Below are 16,520 nucleotides of genomic sequence, written 5' to 3' on the forward strand. Positions count from 1 at the left end.
ACGAATCTTCGGAATAACGAACCATCAGAATAACTCCACAATAATGTTCGGATTGACGAACCCTTTTTTCATTTTCGGATTTACGAACCTCTAGGTATGGGGAATTTGTGTGTTTCGGATTAACGACCCTTCTGAATAACGAACCTTCGGAATAACGAACAGCACCCAAAACAAATACAATTTTGTGTGACATAATCGATTGTACAATTCAACAGTACATGTATACCCACTTTCTGAGATATTTTTCCTCCTTTTTTTCCCCAGATAGACAATTATAATTTGCATAGATGATGGAGATGGAGAGAAAAGAGAGAAACAGCTCAGACAGACAGACAGACAGACAGACAGACAGACAGAGATGGGTGGTGGGATGAATTTTGTGGGTTTTGAAGGTAATAATTCTCTTGACCACTTTGTGAATCTCAAATTGAAGAGAGGGTTATATTTGAGGTTGGGGAAGTGTTTTTCCCCTTTTTTATCAATTCACTATTCTAGTAAAGTTTGGGTAGTAGAAATCTTCAATTAATAATTCAAACCATGGAGTATATCTATCGACAGATTAAAACAACTAAAAATCGTTTAAACTTTATGTTATTTTATTTATGGTGGAAATGAGATGTTGGAGAATCTACTGATTTGACCCAATTAATTTGGCGACTTAATGACTGATTACACTCCACTTTTTTTGCTCTCTCTCCCTCCTCCTCCCGCTCTCCCTTCCTTCCCCCTTCTCTCTAGATCTGCAATTTTGTATTAAGATAATAACTGTGCCAAATTAGCATACCCAAATTACCCCAAACTGAAATTGATTCAAATATTTTTTCGAAGACATTCAAGCAGAAAGATGCATTCCCCAAAGCAGGGGCCGCGAAACTTTTTTTTTTTTCGGGGGGGGGGGGGGGGGGGGGGGGGGGGGCATAGGGGGCCTTCGGGACGGGATGGGGGTCACTATCAGTGACGGATCCAGAGGGGGGCGCAACCGGCGCACGCCCCCCCCCCCTAAATTTTTGAAAAAAACAAAGGAAATAAAAAGAAAAAAATGAAATGAAACCCGGAAGTGGCACCAGAAATATTAGTCACGCCCCCCCCCCCTTTACAGAATTCCTGGATCCGCCCCTGACTATCATTCACACCCCCAATGACTCCTGCCGCCCCACCCGGCCCATCCCACCCCATCACCTTTGACGGGGAAGAATGTAAAGATGAAACCTTGCCTTGGAATTGTATGTGATTTACCCCGATTTCCCCCTTTTTGTTTTATTTTTGTTTTATTCTGTTCTGTTCATTCGGCTTTTTTTTTTTCACAAGCCATTTTTTATTTCGGGTTGCACTGGTTCAGCGGCCCCTGCAAAGAACAACAAAAAATTCCTTTGACAAAAGGTGCTCGAACCTAAACCTAAAGAATGGCTTGGCTATAGTCAAGTGCTTATAGTGACCAATTTTGTGTCTCACAAGAACATTGTGGTTGTACTGTATATGCAATGAATGAAATGATTATGATTCCTTCTTGTTTCTGATGGTATCCGATATCTATTTAATAACTCAATAATAATAAGGGTATAAGATTTTGAGTTCAAGAAAGAAGAACACTTTGTTGTTTATGATGGATAATGTTTTCAACAATCTTCATGGATTAGAGAATGGGAATAATTTCCAGTGATAAGGAAGAATATGCGGCAGGTCTTTTTGTTTTAGATTTTCTTTTATCTCGTGTATAACTCGTTCTTTTGAAAGTTAGAAAACAAAACAAGATGGGAAAATTTAACTTTACTAGGCTAAACGCATAAAGAGCATGTATGACCTGTGATGTGCCTACACTGTCAAAAGGATATGAAAACTAGTTCCAGGCTCCTGCTCACTGTCACGTTACTTAGTGGCTTTCAGAAAAATTGAAACAAAATGTCTTGATAATCCTAAATTCTTCTGTCCATTTTTCTTCTTGTTTTTTAATTGCTTTACTCCGCGCAAATATAATAATTGTACTCTCTAAACCCAAATCTGCCACTTGGTCCATTGTGCAAAATTACAGTATAATATATCTTATCTACCCAGAGAACGACACCTTCTCACATTTTTTTTCTAAACGAAATGTGGATTTTCAACTCGGGAATTAAATTCTGGTGATGTAAAAAACCCAACATGCCAGGATTATACAATAATTTTCAGGTAGGTATACTATTTTCCCCCCTACTAAAATCTTAAATTGTTAGAGGTCGCGGACGCCGCGACGATAAAAGACACTTCGTGAAGGAAGCACTAGCAAATTGAATGGCAAGAAGTTGTAGTACGCCCTCTGTTGGTCCATCCAAGGAATTTGCTTGAAGTTTGCTGATCCATTTATCTACGGCGAAAGGTGCTCGGGGAGAGACGGACTCTTTGACGGGAGGAGAAATATTTGGGCAAAAATTTCGCTGTAATCAACATTTTCACTGGATTTAATTGGAATCAGGACTTGACGGATATCACAGCTAGTCCAGTAAGTATGACCAATCAGTCTGTTATGGATAAAGAGTGTATTTCAAACGCGATGTTGGGTGCGTATTTCAGCTCAGATTTAATCAAGTGATAAAACAAGTGGAGGTAAGGTAGTGCGTTGAGCGCACGGGGTTCCCTGCCGTGTGTCCTCGGTGAAGCGTACAGCAGGCAGCACCGCCGCCGCGACATGTCAGTAGAAGAGACATTCGATCTTTTTTCTTTTCTTTTTAATGTCTCTCTTTCTCTCTCTTCCATTCTGTTGACAAGATCGCATGTGTGTTGCATGGAAGAGCAGACATTTAGGGAAGATTCTCACAATGATCACTCATGTTATTAATTTTATATTCTTCAGACATTTCAGATCTTTCCCGCATGACAGCTTAGATTTTCTATTTCTCAAATTAGTTCAGTTGTGGTGACTGTTCTCGACTCTGGATAACGACTGACCACCCACCCACTACAGTACTGTAGCCTGTTGACTTGTGCATTGTGAGGCCAACAGGACAGTACACTTTATCGTCTACACTCACACAGGCCAGGCCTCAACATACATAGAGGTCTAGTAATAGTATAACTCCTGAACATTCCCAAGACAAATTTGTAGCAATAGCTGCCAAACTGGGCTTGTACCAGTACAGGTTTCTTGTGTTGCTGTGGGCATTTTTACAGTCGTAACACAAAGCTACATATCATATGTAAGAGAGCTGCTGTACCTGGGTCGTAAGCAAACTCCAAGTAGGGTCGAAGAACCATAATAATCAGTTGGTTAGAAAATCAGTGCATGCCATGAGCATGTCAATATACAGGACTTGCAGCTTCATCTTTACACAAATCAGTTTGCATTTATAAACTACATTGTATATATGTCACATACATTTTACGTACAACTAAAACATACATACTGGCCCGAATTCACGAAGGTGGTACAAATGAAACCATGGTTTAAACCATGGACAAAAACCATGGAGCGCCAAGTGTCGCATGGAATATTTCACTACGAAATCAGTCATTTCGTCGATGAAATGATTATTTTGTTACAAAATGACAACATTTTAAAATTTCGTTAATGAAACAGTCATTTTGTTGACGAAATGACCAATTTTGTAATGAAATATTCCGTGCGACACTTGGCACTCCATGGTTTAAACCATGGTTTCATTTGTACCACCTTCGTGAATTCGGGCCGTTGTGACTACATTTGTAGCTTGTCAGATACTTCTGGGATTTATTTTTTAGATTATGCAAATCTTTAAGAAGAACTTATCTATGGAAAGCAAAGATCAACGTATTCGTGACTGCTTGTTATTATAAGTAGACAAACTGTAGCATATCAAGTAAAAAAAAAAAATGCATATCTTATTCACATTAAAAATTGATACATTGTACATGTAGTTCTCTGGTACATTATTTGTAGACCAAGCATTGAACTAGATTTTATTTTTTTAAAATAATTTTTATCATTATCCTGCAGTGTTGAGCAGAGTTCAGCAGAATGAAGAAGAAATATGTTTATAGATTAGCACAATAGCAGCCTTTTTTATATAATTAGGTTTTATATTATATCATTTAACTGTAAGTGTTCAAATGGTTTGATTTGGTCACTCCTGTTGTGGTTGTAACATGCAATAAAAAGTGTGTAGGTGAATGCTTTACAGTACATACTACATGTACCGATGTAGTATACCATGCCCGAAAGACAACCTACCAACTAGGAAGTACAGTAGCTCTGCATTATTAACTGTAGTATAATACACTGTACATGTCCTCAAGCAAGCCTTGGAAGAGGGCTGGGCAGGCATAGAATGCCTGAAGACCAAAATAAAGAATGTTGGTACATGGTAGCTTCCCTTCCAAAATACTCCTGATGGAGATTACACTGTATGTCCTTTTGGATGCCATTATTATTATTATTATTATTATGATTTTTTAATATTCTGTACCGGTACACTTTATACTATGATAAGTTTGTGTACATGACATCTTGGCCCTGCATGAACTGGACTTTCAAAGGGACTGTACAGTACACCAGTACTGGTTGAGATGGGGATTCATGTTTTGAACATTCTTAAGTGAGATAATGAGAAACCTCTTACGAAATATGAAAGAGCATGTAATTTTAAGAAGGATTCAACGTTTATTTGATGAAAATTGGTTTTCAAATGGCTGAGTATATCCAAAAATGTGATAGTAATAAAAGGCGACAGGCCACGCCTTTTATTGCAATATTGGGATCTCTTTGTTTCATCTTTTTTTGGATATCTCAGCCATTTCAAAACTGATTTTCATCAAATAAACTTGTGATACCCCTTAGAATTGCATGCTCTTTGACATCTCATAGAGTAGTTTCTGAATATCTCGCAAAACGTTAAAAGCTAAATCCTTACCTCGACCAGAACTTTACACACCCTTTAATCATTAGATTTAGATTTTTAATACTGCAAAAAAGAAAGCATTTGCACACATAATTTGTATTAAGTGTATTTTGTGTTTGTGAGTCATGATGTTGACTACAGAGGTCTGAAAAGGCTGACCCAATAAGCCCAAATGAGCAAATTAAACAATGCAGGATACTACAAAGCCACTCTCCCACTTGCCCAGTTGCCCACTTGCCCACTTATGAAGTCTGGCAGGGAACTTGCTTGTTACATGTAAATGTTTAAGGATCCTTGTTTAAAAAGCAAATCAAAGGAACACACTGTATTCTGGTGCATTAAATAAGGTACTGATCAAATCTTGTCATGATGTCATTAGGCCCACTGGTGGTGCTAGGAACATGTTACCAGAGATTTTCTGTTATAATGAATTTGATGTTTTCTCATGTTTTTGTTTCTTTTTTAAGTGTGTGTCTTTGTGTCTCACTCGTTATGTCAGTATTTTGTTGTCGGCAGTTGCTGCATCAATGTTGCTAAGATACTCTGCCAAGAATCGGTTGGCATGAGAACCAAACTTTATGGAAACTTTCATTGAAGTGTACTCCTTGGTTTCTACTAGTAAGATACAGGATCATGCATATTTTCCTTTGGGTTATGTGTAGAACTTGCTGTCATGTAACCTTCACAGAACACTAAAAGTAGGAAAGGAGTAGTATTCAGAGCAGTTCATTGTACATCTTTCATCACAATGCTTGTAGGTGATGCTAGTGCACAATGTGTAGTTCAGACAGGAGGGATTTGTCACTAAAATGTGGTCTGCAGTGTACAGACTATCATAATATATGTCAACTTGTGCAGTACAAATGTGTGCACATGATGCTGAGGTGATGGCTCCTGGCCCATTGGCCTTCCAGTGGGAAGTTGGCGAGTTACTCACGGTGAGTCAAGAGGATACTAGAAATTAGCTGCATCTGATTTTGAGTTGCTTATCCAGTGGTTTCTGTAGACGTACAAGTACAGTATACACATACACGGTTACATGCAGTGTATTAAATTCAGGAATTGGTTCGATATTAAAAATCTTAGTGTAGTCTACAGAGATTTTTTTTTGTTTCACATTGTTCCAGTTTAAGTAGCTAACATTGAAGGAATCTGAGCTTCCATACCTTTTCCTTCTCCGTCGTATGTAATTCCCCCCCCCCCCCCCCTCAAAAAAACCCACAAAAAACAAAAAACTGTCAGTGGCATAGCAGCCAGGCTAAGCCCAGGCTGCTACATAAATGTGTAGCTAATATCCAACTATTGTCTTTAACAGTCATGATAAATGAGATACAGATGTACATGTATTGTGGGTGATGATACCTCACTTCCATTGTAGTACATATATTACAAACATAAGGAGCATCATAACCACTACATCAAGTGCAAAAAGCCTCTTTTGTTGTCATTTATATCATTCAGATGTTATGATGTCATCTTTAGTTTTGGTTGTGAAAGGTCATCAGAAACTCTCTTTAATAGGTAATATTGTTGGCCTGTTGTCTTTGCTTAGTTTAGTGCATACACAATTGTACAGATGTATGTCTTGTCACTATTGACATACTGTACATTTTGTAATGAACCAGTTTAACAGCTGTGCATATAATTACTTCGCAATCAACCAGTCAAAATCAGCTTTGAGTAAAATTTGCAAAACAGAAGCAGGAAATACAATGTACATTGTAAGTGAGTGCTGTAAAACTGAGCAAATATGACAGACTTGGTAATTGTACTGGATATGAAAGAGAAGGAGGAGAGAGATAAATACCCTGGCCATATTTTCCCCAGTGGTTGCAAGTGATAATTATCTCATTTTTGTTTTTCTTTGTACACTTACATTGTAATCTAGAACCTTACATTGTACAAGTGTGTTCTCATTCCCCCCCCCCCCCCCCTTTTTATCACTGGCAGACAGATCCAGGACTTGCTGAAGTAAAAATAGAAGAGGCCAATTCACAATGATGTACATACCTGCATAAAACTTGTACAGTACTAATGTAATTTCTGTAACATTTGAAAGGCTCCTAAATATAATGTTTCATGGAAGCAACATTAGTGTCACATGACTTTCAAAGACAAGCCCCCACTTTTATACTGCCATAGTGATATAATATTCAATGCTTCGTTTCATTGAAAGAAAGTCATACATAAGTTCTTTATATTATGTCATTGTATACAAGATCAGTTTGTACTATATATTAAAAAAGTGGTTTGTTTCTCCCACTTCTGGTCAAATCATCTTCTACCGTATGCTTGATATTTGTTGAAGGAAAACGTAATAACAATATTGAATAAAAAAAAAGAGAGCATGCAATGGGCCTACAGTACACAACAATTAAAGCATGATTGACAATAGTGGCCCAAGCAGAAAATGCCTCAGCAAATCAGGCAAACCCTTGATTTGTTGGAACAGTCTACTGTAATACAATTTCACCAGTACAGATGTGACAAGGGTAATTTGTGCATACATTTGCATTTGTGGTTTTCCCTTCAAACATTAAGAGGTTTTGTTGTTGTTTTTTCTTTCTGGGCGTGCATGGACTGTCCCCTGTCATGCGGCCTGATGCAGGTGGTGAATCGATCAGATGGTCAGTTGCTATTTATGGTCCTGGAGTAATTATTCCTTTGCCTGCCCTGCCCCTCTTGTTCCTCGTCATGGTCATTTGTCCCATTTCCATTTTCCCATGTGGGCAGCGTGCAGTTTTCTGTGCTTGCATTGGTTTTGATTTGATTACTTGGCACTTTGTGTCAGTGGTTCTATCAAAGGTCAAATGATCTCAAAGTTTCATTAATATACTATTGATTGCTGCTATTGACCGTGCATTAATGTATGTACGCATGTACTGTATGCATACTCATACAAGTTGTGATTATCATAAATATTTGACAGATGGTCATGTTTTCTTGAGTGGTCGAGCAATGAAAAAAAAAAATGATAATGAAAAGGCTCTGTGACATGTCATGGGTCTCATTGCAAATCCCCCCCACCCCTCCCCCCCAAAAAAAACAACAACAACAACAACAACAACAAACTCAACTCTTTCCACAGTTTAGGTGACTGTAAATTGCTGAATCTCTGGAAGTGAAACATGTTTGCTGTAGGTGTGGTGTAAATTGAATCTATGCAAAATATGTCAAATTTTGTCTTTCTTCAGTAGAGAGTTAATACTGAGTAGACATGCCTATCCAATGTGTGGACTTCTTCACATGCCAGTGTTGCATTTGGTGGCATTGCGTCCATGTGTTTGCAATTTTATCTCAACAAGATGCTTTTTTTTTCCAAACTGTAGACAAAATACAGAGGTTTTACTGCAGAGTCACCAAGTCTCCCTGATTTTGCAGTAGTCTTCCTTTAGGCTGCGTTCACATAGAAGTATTCGGTATTCGGTATTCGGTATTCGGTGCTCGGTATTCGCTATTCGAGCACCGAATACACCATCACCCGCACCGTCAACTCACCATCTCATGTAGTGAGGATTTCTTCCTCCTACATCGCAGCAAATCTTATTAACAATTTCTAAACTGCATCAGAATGTCAGTATACATGCTTATTTTTGCTAAAGGGCAAATCCAGACCAAAATTGTCATTATTTCATAAACGAGAGACGGTATACTCTGCAAGAAAATCGAACAAGCTCGATTCCCACTTTGCTATACTTTTCGCAGCTATTCATACATTTGAATAGTGCCCTCCTATGTGAACCGGTGTGAGGAAATCCTATCGTTCGATTCAAGCTATTCGCGTGCCCTCGAAAAACGAGCCCGAATACCCGAATAGTATACTTCTATGTGAACGCAGCCTTATGCATAGATGAGAGAACACATACAATATAGGTCTGCCTGATTCAGGAATTGTTTGTCCAATCAGGGAGGTGGAATGAGATACCACTGTAGATGTAACATGGGGGTATCCCCCACATCACTCTTTGGAATGTTCCTGAACTGTTATGGAAATGTTGGCAGCCCTGTTACTCTGATTATGAGAATTTTGACGTTGTTTTGATAAAGTATGACTGTGTTGGTTGTTTACAAGTCTCCTGTCGAAACCGATTCTACCTGTCAAGTCTACAGTGTATAACTTCCAAGGAGGAGGGGATGCCGATCATGTTTCCTTCTAAAGAGTTCCTTGTGGCAAAAGTTCAATGACCTCTAGTGTCAAGAGTTCACTGCACCTTTTAGCAACTACAGTATACAACATTCTGGGCCCATGTACACCATCATATAAAGCTGTGTGAGAAAATTAAACTCAATGGAAGTGCAGCACAAGGGAAAGCAGGCGTATGGTACTCGCAGCATACAATTGTTGTAGCTGGTTTTGAGATTTTACAGAGACTGTCCACTATTGTGAGTGGCTGCTCTCAACTTGTATAAAGTGTTGATGTGAAATGTACTAGAGCGTAGAGGAATGATGTGGATTGTAGCAGCAAGGCCCTATCTCCCTGGTACAAGTAGCAAGTGATCAGTGTACAGCAAGGTATTGTATAATCACACACAAATGTCATCTACTTTAACCAGCTACAGTCTTGTTACGTGTACCTCTGTAAGTCTGACAACCGAGCACTTGGGATAATGCACACTGTGCATTCAGTTTTGAACTGTGGGGCACTTTATGCAACGCAGAACGGTGCAGTACAACTATAGAAGCCATTGTTCATCTTATCGGTACTACACTCTGCGTGCTCACAGCATGTACATACACTGTACAACTGTACGTTGTAGGCCTATATCATAAAGCTGCAATGCAGTGATCTCATTCTGTTGGTATGCATTGTACATGTATGTATACATTTGTGCCGCCATTTCCAAGGATCACATTCAGCTCAGTGAAAGTCTCCCTTACAGCCCTGGCCTTGGAAATTTTTACCGTCATTTGTCTTTGTGGACATGTTTTATTGCAGTCTGCGGGTCTTTCTGTAGCCGTGCAGGGAATGCTGTCATGTTGCAGGCAGTGCCTTTGCTTTCAGGCCCACTTGTTGTCTTGAGAGTAACCAGAGAGATTTAGGACGCAATAAACTTGTGAAGTGCCAACTGCGAAGGTCATGTTACACCAGCGGATTTTTGCTGGGACCTGGGATTAGATATTGCCAGCTCAAATGACGTCTAGAGTTACAGCGTACCTGTCACTCTTTTGTGCGCGTATGACAATTAGCCTTTATTTTTACTATTTGTTTTTTTCTGTTGCTGGTTTTGGAGTGTGGAGAACTCTTTATGTGTATTGTCTGTGACAGGAGAAAAGTGCCCAGCACAATGCCAGGTGTGGAATTTTTTTTACCATTGTGTATATTCTGTTGTTGAACAAGTCATTTTGTATGGAGTCTTGCATCACATCTAGTACAGGAGTCATTAGTATACAATTTGTAGGCACATGTACCCTTGCAGCTCCTACAAATGTTTAGCAGCCCTATAAAAAAAAGAAAAAGAATAGCTTTTTATGCATAAACTCCACAGCATAAATGTTGTAATCAAACACAATGTTGTCAGTGCAATGTAAGGGAATTCATAGAGTACTGTAAAGTGAGGAATATTTGCTTGCATAAGTTTGCAAATATCGCAAGAGCCAATATTGGCATAATTAAAATGCACATGAAACATTTTGTCTGCACTATGGGCATTGAATGCCAGCGGCAATTCATGAAAATTTCATTTTACATGAATCATTTAGTTTATGTTAAGGTTGAATTGCCACCCTAAATACCATGGTGTTTTGCGATGGATTTCACATTGTATTTCACAGTGTGTTTTGTGGTCATGTTTTGAAATACCACATGAAATACCCCATCATTCCCCTGTCCATGTGAATACACCAACTGGCGTTGACAGATCTGCCCTGGGAGTAGAAAATGGTTGATAAATGATCGACTGGAATGTATAATGGGCTGATACACAATATACAGTATCTACAATTGTACCAGGTACTCTATATTTGTGTGGGTGCTGGAGTTAGCAATGCCAGTAAACCACAATTAACAATGCACAACTGCAAACAGTGCACATTGGCAATGCTGTGTACACTGCACATGGTATGCCTGCATAGTCTTGTCTGAACTTTGAGCCTGCCTTCAGTGATAATCAGCTGATTAGACTATCGAATTCCAGGTCATATCTCCTGGACAATAGCGGACCAGTGGAAGACAATGAGGATAAGAATAGGGATAAGATGATAAAGGGATTTGGCGAGAAGAACCCTTTTTCCTTCCTTTTCCGTCACTTCTGTAATGTATTGCTCCTTGACCTACTGTATGCTACAATATGGTGTGAAGAACTTGCTGATGTACAGTGATACAATCGGTCGCCCCATTTTTATGGGCAGCTTTTCTTTTATAATAGTCTTTAGATACAGGTGTACATTTGTAGGTTAGAGACATAAAAATCCCATCTTTGTGATTTCTACATATATGTGTATGTATTGGATGAATGGAGGCTGTAGTACATTTAAATAGTATGTGTATCTCTTCTGGGGCTCCTGTGCCAAATGTCTGCAACTGTGACAAGATGTATTTATTGCAGGCACCTTGGCAACTACTCTGAAACTCAGAGCTTATTGGGTGCTTCCCGGCTGCTGTCATTGTATTATTTAAAGGACAAGTCCACCATCATATACATTAGGATTGAGAGAATGTAGCAATATTAGTAGAACACATCAGTGAAAGTTTGAGGAAAATCGGACAATCCGTTCAAAAGTTATGAATATTTTAAGTATCTGCACAGTCACTGCTGGATGAGAAGACTACTACAGTGTATGATGTCACATGCGTACAACTATATAAGGAAAATAAAAAGAGAATTTCACAAGACTTTACTTTTTGAATAAAGTGCACATTTCTTCGACTTGCTACTGACGTATGTTAAGGGTAATATTATTCCCCCTGCCTTCTGAAAGAGAGAAGTCGAGTGTTCTTTTGTTATGCAAGAAAAATGGAAATATGTTGAATTTTCTTTATTCTTTCTTTATATCGTTGTACTCATGTGACATCACAAGCTTACTTAGTCTTTTCATCCAGCCGTGACTGAGCAGAAACTTCAAAAATTCATAGCTTTTGAACGGATTGTCCAATTTTCCTCAAACTCTCACTGATGTCTTCTACTAATATTGCTGCATTCACTCAACCCACATGTCTATGAAGGTGAATTTGTCCTTTAAACTGCAGCTCTGGTGTGCAATTTGCTATCTCTGCAATGTACAAGAACTGTATTAAAAACATCTTCATGAAACAGGCCCCTGAACTTGTATGAATTTCGTGACTTGTACTTCAAGTTCTAGCGCACTGATCCATGGAAGTGTGCGAGTTGTTGATTTATACATTGTAAGCAATATTGTAAGTGAAAATTATAGGTTACACATGTATGTACACATGATACGATGTCAAGAGGACAAGTAGAGGTGAATATTTTGTGAACTCAAAGTTTATTTGATTACATGTGTAGTGTAGTTTGCCATTATGAAGTTCATTTTGAGATGGATCTACATGCATACAAGTGTATGCCTCATAGGACTATTAGTTTTAACCACCCTTTCCAAAAATGTCATCAAATGAAATATGTCATAAATGAAATTTACATGAAGACTATACCCCTGCCAAGAACAAATTGTCTTTGACGTGACTGCAAGAGTAGTATGGGTTGTGTACAGGGTATTGTACATTAGCCTACATGTACAATTGTACATATAGACCTAGTTTACTCAGTATCAACACAGTGCTTACAATTAGTGCCATATTCATCTCTTCCCTTTAAAGTTGCAAGTCTTTCTGTGTTACGGTAGTTTAGCCTGTGTGTTAACCAGATAGGTATGTGCTCCGTATTGAAGAAGAAGAGATTGTATTCTGTTTAGCTCCCAAACAATTGTCCCTCCTCTTTTGCCAAAGCCCATTTGCTGTTGCTTGTTTGTCAAAATCTTCCATCCCCCAGGGCAGTAGACAAAGGCATCCCATTTTGTCCTCTTTTTTTTCTCTCTCTCATTTTATTCATTTTTTTTTTGCAACTACCTTTAGAGGTATTTGACAGGTTTTGTAGCTTATTTTTGTTATTTTCTGAAAATGAGGCATTATCAGTAAATCACGAGCCGAGTCCATATAATTCTTCAGCGGAGAAGAATTTACACGTCTTGCAGTCATCTAGCTTTGTAGTCATACTAATAAGCATCCAGTTCGTATTCCACAATGTAAAAACTTCTGTTGATACTCAGTGTCTACCTTCATCTTTAGTTAAAGGGAAGTGCTGCAATGGTGTATTTATGTAGGTCTATTTTCATATTCTAAACTACCCATCTGCAGATAACATTACACAAGTGCAAGAATGATGTCAGTAATAAAGCTCTACAAAGCCAGGTATAGAAATAGAAATCATGGTTTTTGTATCTAAAAAAAACCAACAAAAACACACCACAAATCAGAAGACAATCCCTCAAGTCTGTGATGCTTTCTCTCATAAAATTCTTGGGAGAGAAGACATCAGTATGATGACTGGGAGCTGTACAGGAAGATCCCTCTTTAGATTGGCAACGTTTCAAACAATCAAATTACAAACTCTCTTTTGTTTTGAATACAAATATTCATCTGCTCGATGGGTAAGTTTAAGAAGGAAATTGTCCCTTTTTAATTGCAGTTGGTTTCAGTTATAATGCTAGTCCATTCAGGAAGACTATGGGTAGCCTACATGTACATGGGAATCATCTTATTCAACCATGTGACACTCAATACACACACACACACACACACACACACACACACATGCACACAAACAACAACAACAACAACATTTCATTGTGTTATTGAGATTATGTAGGTGTACTGCTACTGGAGCTCTTCTCAGTGATATTTGTGTAATTGGTGTTTATCAGTTGTCAGGCACAATATTTCCAATCTGTCTATCCTTTCAATCTTTATTAATCTAAACAATCACTTGCCCCATATGGCTAGAGGAGCTTCACAGATTTACTTTGATATTGCCAGGGACAATCTGCTTGTCATTGGCAAGTGAGTGAGTTCTACTGTGGAGTAGCAGCTCCATGGTTTACTGTAAAATGAGGAATGTTCGCGTGCATTTTAATTTCAAGAATTTTGCGAGAGCCAAGATTCGTGAAATTAGAATGCACATGAAAGTTTTTGTCTTCACTAAAGGCCTATGCATTGAGAGGCAACTCGCCAAAATTTCATGCTGCAAAATAGGCCGTTGGCTCCAATTTGCGAAAATTTCATGCAGCGAAAATATCTTGTGTTACAGTAAACTAGTTTGGAGTGCAAGACTTTGCTCACCCTGCCACACTGTTCATTGTTTTCCATCAGCCTGACATGCACATCAGTATCATTCATCCCTTCAGACATGGCACTTCCTTTACAGACCAGACAGACAGTGACCCCTCCCCCCCCCACCCCACCCCTTCACCCAGCATGGAGGTTAGAAGGGGTCGAGATCCCAACATGACTTCCATAAAAGGGGAGGTTGTAGTTTGTTGCCACCGCAACGGCCCATAATTTCCCCCTTCGTCTCCCATGGAGTTGATGGAGGAAAGAAAACTCCCGTTTTAGCATCTTGCCAGGTACATGTACACACAAGATACTCAAGATGTGTACATGCATGCCATGCACATGTGTGTGAGTGAGTAAGTGTGTGTGTGGTATGTGTGTTGTTGTAGGATGTGTGTTTGTTTGTGTGTGTGTGTGTGTGTGTGTGTGTGTGTGTGTGTGTGTGTGTATGTGTGTATGTCAGTGTGTCTGTAACTCCAGGAGAATGTCTGGGTGTTCTTGGCCTTTGACCTCAGGTGTTGATGTTTTGACACAATTCACTGGGCTCTCCAATCTTGTGGTTTGTGCATCACAAATTCCATTCCAAATTGCACATTATTTCCTCTATTTTATCTTTGAAGCCTCTTATCAGGCTGTAAACAGTCTGCATATTTTTGTGATACTCATAAATTTCCTTGATTTTCTTGATTTTCGGGGTGGGGGTGGAGTTGGAAGGAGTATAACTTTTTGATCATATAAACGACAGGGACCAGGTGCTTTCATGTTAACGAGTAAACAAAATGAAGGATGTAGGCCTACATTATGTTTTCTTTTTTCGTTCGGCAAATGTATGATACGGTGTAAAGGTACAAGATTGTACATGTTGAAGAGATACACTTGTAGGCCTACTGATCATTTTAGGCAGTGCCAAATCTTTCTCTTGTAATACTGTCATACCATACACTGAGGTACAAGGCTGCACCACTGTTTATTTTAAAGGCAAATTACTATTCTTCTGTGATAAAGCTTTTGACTACAGGTTTTAGCTACATTTTTTTTTTTTTTGGGGGGGGGGAGGGAGTCTAAGAATATTAATCTGTTGGCAGTCTTTTACAGTTTCCTGATGAAAAGTGCAAACGAACATGCAAAGCAATATATTAAAGTGGTATTGTGCATACAAATGCCGTGTGTTGTCTTGTTATTCTTGTTATTCAAATGATTACAAGTTTTGTGAAATTGGGCCCTTGTCATGCTCCAGGCATTGTTTAGGCATGCACAGTTCAGAGATTTAAAGCAATTCATTTGCAGACGAGTGAGTTCTTTTGACCATGTGTGAACTACTGTATAGCTGATTTTTGCACCTATAAACTGAACCAATAACTCTTGTAGTTGTATGTTTGAGGCGTTCTTGGAGCCATAGCAGTTGCATTCAAAGGAGATCTTCCTACACCTGGATGTTATGAGTGTTCCTATGTAGACTTTCCCCACACAGTTTATTCATGCAATGAGTGTCTTTTGTGTATTAGCATAATGCCATGACTCACAAGTAGGCCTACACTGTAATTCCATTAGTGCCATGTATTTGGTAATTACGTTCTGTAGGCGTTCTGTAGGCGGAGAAGGTAAAAAGATATGGCCAAACCATCATGATTACTCTGTGATGGCACCAAATTACAGAGGGTTACATTTTGTGCATGCTATTAATGTTATCTTTTCTTTCATGTCATTGGAAGTGCCCTGAGATTGCATTTATTCAATTTTGCAGGGCTGCTACATGTAGTCCTACATTAAAAATTGGGGATTTTCAATATCAAAGCAAATGCAGGAGCCAGAATTTTATGAGTAAGTTTACTGCACAGATTAATGGCCTGGATGGAAGAAGGAATACATTGATAGAGAAGATGTTAGATATATGAGCAGTGATTTCTCCGTAGCAAATATATGGTGTATTTGAATTTCTCTGTCTCTTTCTTTAGGGCTTTGCAGAGCTACCTTAAAGAAACTATGGAATTACATTTGCAGGAATTAGATCCACATGCCAGGGGCAAGTACCATTGTCACCCAGGTGACATCAGCTCCATTGACTCTTTGTAATGAGCAGAGTTGGTGCAATGATTACAAATAGCTGCAAGCCATCCCCCTGTCTTTCTGTCACGGTCCTAACTTGTTCTGCAAGATGAAAAGATGAATGTTTTGTCTCTGTTTACAAAATGTGGTGCCTGACACCCCTTTCAGATCACAGCTTTGGTTCCCACCGAATGACTTGTGATTAAGGGGAATACCTTGCAGCTCTCCTTGTTACCAGCAATGAACTTCCCCGCCCACCTTTCAGACTGAAATGCTGTGAAGCCTGGATGAAACTGACAAGCACAAGAATATCCTCCAATATCAGCCAGTCCCTCTTCGCACA

At 39.0% G+C, this 16,520-nt stretch overlaps 1 protein-coding gene across 1 annotated transcript in view; it reads left to right on the forward strand.

Moving 5' to 3' along the window:
* The first annotated feature begins 2,355 nt into the window (after positions 1–2,355).
* The window catches only part of LOC139711268 (FERM, ARHGEF and pleckstrin domain-containing protein 1-like), a 135,468-nt gene continuing 121,303 nt past the window's right edge, over positions 2,356–16,520 (forward strand). The window contains exon 1 of the mRNA XM_071623178.1: positions 2,356–2,476. The gene's annotated coding sequence lies outside the window, so the exon portion shown is untranslated. The remainder of the gene's footprint in view (positions 2,477–16,520) is intronic.

The sequence above is a fragment of the Diadema antillarum genome, unplaced genomic scaffold (genome assembly GCF_040938485.1).
Source record: "Diadema antillarum isolate AM-2024a unplaced genomic scaffold, OU_Dant_1.0 seq00001630_RagTag, whole genome shotgun sequence".
NCBI lineage: Eukaryota > Metazoa > Echinodermata > Echinoidea > Diadematoida > Diadematidae > Diadema > Diadema antillarum.